Source organism: Malus domestica, chromosome 05 (assembly GCF_042453785.1).
Source record: "Malus domestica chromosome 05, GDT2T_hap1".
Classification (NCBI taxonomy): Eukaryota; Viridiplantae; Streptophyta; class Magnoliopsida; order Rosales; family Rosaceae; genus Malus; species Malus domestica.
In genome coordinates this window covers 13512533-13516748 of record NC_091665.1, presented here as the reverse complement: position 1 = coordinate 13516748, position 4216 = coordinate 13512533, and the positions used below count along the sequence as shown (strand labels likewise).

Here is a 4216-nt window from a genome sequence, read left to right as displayed (position 1 = left end):
TTTCGTAATGGGCACCATGAATTGTGCGCAATGTTAAGAAAAGTGAACACAAACACATTATTGGATACAGAGCTATGACTTTGGTGCCTTTAATGTCAGCAATGGAAATTTTTTATTAATTTGCAATGACACCATAAATGTTATTGTGTCCTATAATTTAATATATTTAAAGTAAAAGCAGATTTTTGTGCCCTTTGTTTAAAATAATGTTTTAAAGGTGGATGCATCAATTAACTCTGTGCTCTCTCTTTCACACTCATCATCAAACTGACTCTCTAACCTCTCGGATCGCTCTGCACTCTCTCATCTCCTCCTTTGCTATGTCAACAGCCTCGGACTCAACACTCTCTCTAATCCCTCGAATCGTCTCTGCACTCTATGCTCTACTTCTCCTCCTTGTCCTCCTCAACCATCTTCCTCCCTCTCATATACTTAACTCTTCCTCTTCACTTTCACGCAACAGCGCCGCCATCCACCAGTCACCAACGACCGCCAAATTAAACTTCTAGAATCCTTTTTCTGTCCTCTTTCCAACCCCCAAATTAGTTTCTACAAATTCGTAACCGAATTTCCTCAATTTCAGATCTAAGAAACGGTGACCATTGGTTTTCTGGCCAAGCCTGTCGGAATTGGACCTCGACCCAAGAGATCAGTGAACAACTTCTGGGTGTCCACAGAGTGTTGTGGCAATTTTTTTGGTGCGTGCAGTTTTGTTCCTGCCATATAGGTAACGTCATTCCTTTCTTGATTAGAATTATTAACTAATATTGGTATTCATGAGTGATAGCTATTCTTTGTTTCAGATGGGTAATCTTGGTTGAGAAATTTGTTCTAATCAGCCGCAAAATATGGTCGAAAGTTTGTTGCCCTTGAAGTTCATGACTTGGAATCGTCGGGGTTGTTCCCGGCTAGGATATTTTTTCAAGCTTCCTTATTAGATCGAATAAATTATCTTGATATTTTCTGTTGTATCTCGAATAAATTTATCATTTGCTGTTGCATCTCATGGTCAGTGTGGGGGTTACCTGTTATTAAGGAACTCTATTTCGGTTAATTTTAAGAATACTAAAGTTCGGATATGTTTTTGGATGAAATGTGACCTTTCTTTTTGATATTGGAGGGGTGTTGCATAAAATTTGATACCTGCAAAGCTGCACACAAGTCAATAACATGAAATATGGAGGGTGTGTAAATCCATCCGTCTCAGAGGTTTTGAGTTTCATATGTATAGTCAATTATCGTACGTTCAAAGTTTGTTATTGACCAAAAGAAAGATGATGGGAAGCCAAGGGTTATGGCTACTCTGAATAATAATAATAAAATCTAATCTTTGTAACCAGAAAACTTAATCTAATTATTTGTTCTGGGAATGTCATGGATAATTATATTCTAGTAATGAGGTACATGACTTCTTTGTGAAAGCTCATGTTTTGTGTTCAGTTCATCATCTTGTGTTTTGGAAAAGAACAGATCAAATAGTGTAGAAAGTCTCAGTTTGGTTGCTTAGTTCAAATTACTTTAAGAAATTTGGGTTTGAGCGGACATTTGTTTGTGGTAATTGTTATCCAGCTTTCTTGTTCAGATGCAATTGCGTTCTAGTCATGTGCAAAAGAAAAATGTACCTCATTAGCAAAATGCTTTTCGAAATTAAAATAAACATCCAGTGCTGACTTGTTCTCTGCATGTTGCTTCGTGTGCAGAGAACACGAAGTATATGGAAGAGTGGCTCTCTTCTCTGAGGAGCAGCTGACACCGGATGAAATGGATACTGGCCTAGTTTGATGTAATTACTTACTAGTAGTACGGGACTGGCTAATATAACTTTGAGTAGCAGAGATGGGAGTATTATAGAGGATTCTAGTGCCACTATTGCTGGAAGGTGGTTTGTTTTCTTGCTGCCTTTGCCTTGGGATTGACTTGGAAGGAGGCTGCTGCTACTGTCTTACTTGCAATTCAAAATTATGGTACTAGATCTCTTTAAGGGAATTAGATCTCTCATATCTCAAAATGGCGCGTGTGTGTATAAATATATACACATATATATATATATATATATATATATATATATATATATTTATTTAACATGTATATCTACATAGTTCATGCCTATTTTGGTTTAAAAGTAGAATTGGCTATATGATGTTTACCATATACTACTGAATATCATGCAAAACCCATTTTTGGATTGAGGTGTTGGTCGTTAGTCTTATACTCTTTGAAATACTGTTTACAAATTCTTTTTAAGAAAACGTACAATTGCCAAATTACTCCACATGTATAAAAGTAATTTTTTTAAAGGATGGAATTGGTCTTTTAGTATTATGTGTACTCATGCCTTTTAGTGATGGTTTGTACTTGTGATTAGGTTAATTGCGTGGAGTATCTGGGGACTGGGGCGTGACAATAGATGCCAAATGGTATTGTATCTCATTTTGGAGTTTGGTGTTGTGAACCCTTTTGTACATACAAGTTTAAAATATATATGCATATATGTTTATATGCACGTGGCATGAGGTCATTGATTTTTTGGGTGCAATACATCTTAATTCTAAGAAGAGGAGATTTGACTTTGTAAGTGCAGGTATCAGATTGCTCTACTCTCTTAGTGTAAGTACATCTCTGCATATCTTTATTTCCTCAATTATATTTGACTTTGTTATGTTGAGTTGCCAAATTAAAGATATTGCACTACTTTTTCGATACTACATTAAATATGGAACATGCGAAACATTAAATTTTGAGTGTTAATCATTGAACAGAGGCTGCATTTTAAATTTGTAAACATCCACTGTAATGGTTTAGGGCTTGATAGTTGTACCAAATCTCTTTTTCTTATTCCCATGTGCATGTCCATGTGTAGATCTTTTTGTGGCTTTCTAAGTTTGGGTTTTTCTTGATGTGTGCTTATGTGGTTTGGGATTACTTTCCTTTGCAGGCCTGGGTATTATATGAAGCTTTGCGCTTTCAGATTAAGGTAAAGTTTGATTATATCTTATAGTTAATTTTGATGCCCATCACAAGGTGCATAATTTTTTTCCATTACACTTATGTGTTCTATCAATTAAACTGCAGACCAACTACTAATCTCCTAAGTTCTTTAAATTCGGGTTTGTTATATGTTGTAGGAAATGGCATATTTTTTCTTTACATTTGGAAGAGTGAGAATTATATTGTTGGGACTTTGGATTCTATTTTTATGTCCTAATTTGTGTGAGGATTGCTTGCCATCCATATAAGAATGTTACTAAAGTGTCAAGCAAAAGTCTTTATGTTTCAATCACAAACAAGTGCATGTATACATAGCAGAATTACACCAATTAATCTGTGGGAGGAAGGATATATAACAGCTCGTGAGATAAAGATAATCATAATTTGAAAATTTGGAAGCCACTACATACTCATTTCTTGTTGCTCTGTGTAAATTTTGAAGGGTCCGACACTGGCACTCAAGCAGCATTTTGGAAAGAAAATTTTGGAACTAGGAGATGAGAAAAGAACTGTGCAGGTTCACTTACAACCTTTATAATTTTTGTTTTATTTTAGTTGGGGATAGAACATGTAAAATTATAGTTGTTTTTACATATAATGGTTGTGAATATCCTTGTAAATTGTAATATTATAGATGCTTGTGGTTGTAGGCTGTTTTAATTTTATGAAAAAATTATTTTTTGTTTAGCCTCAATCTCAATTTTTAGGTGATTTCGGTTTTTATTTTTATTTTTTAAATAGGTGACATATTGGGCACAATAACAATAAATGTGCTAACATGGGTGGCAGACAACTTTGTTAGAACTGGGCACAAAAGAACCTTTATTTGTTCTTACACCTCAGCACAGCATACCTAATTGTGCTCTTTGATCAAAGGTGACGCCCATAGAGGGCACAGATAGAAACTTAGTTGCTGCATTGTTGCTATTGGTCTATGAGCACATATGTTGGTGCTCTTTGGCCTCAGAGGGCACATATAATTTATTGTGTGCAGTGCCCATATTTGTTGTAGTGTTTCATCCGTTTTTCGTTAAAATGCATCACGTGCCAAATACATGTTCCTCTCTCGATTTAGTTCCAAACAAATTCGATAAACTGGAGAAGAAAACAACTTGAGGCCATCGCCGCTTACCCGGTGGGTCATCAGCAAGGACCTGGTTTGAAGGTAACAAAGCCAAAAGACAAAACTTTAATAACTGGGGAGGAAAGGCAGTGAAAAATGAAAGGG

At 35.7% G+C, this 4216-nt stretch overlaps 1 long non-coding RNA gene across 2 annotated transcripts; it reads left to right on the top strand.

The window, feature by feature from the left end:
* The first annotated feature begins 228 nt into the window (after nt 1-228).
* LOC103455031 (uncharacterized) lies at nt 229-3675 on the top strand. 2 transcript variants are annotated; one of them, XR_011581249.1, is made up of 5 exons: nt 229-727; nt 1701-1964; nt 2366-2581; nt 2936-2974; nt 3431-3675. It is a non-coding gene; the product is annotated as an uncharacterized lncRNA (long non-coding RNA). The 2 variants fall into 2 exon arrangements; XR_011581250.1 differs by having other exon boundaries at nt 233-727; nt 804-1964.
* The last annotated feature ends 541 nt before the right edge of the window (nt 3676-4216 follow it).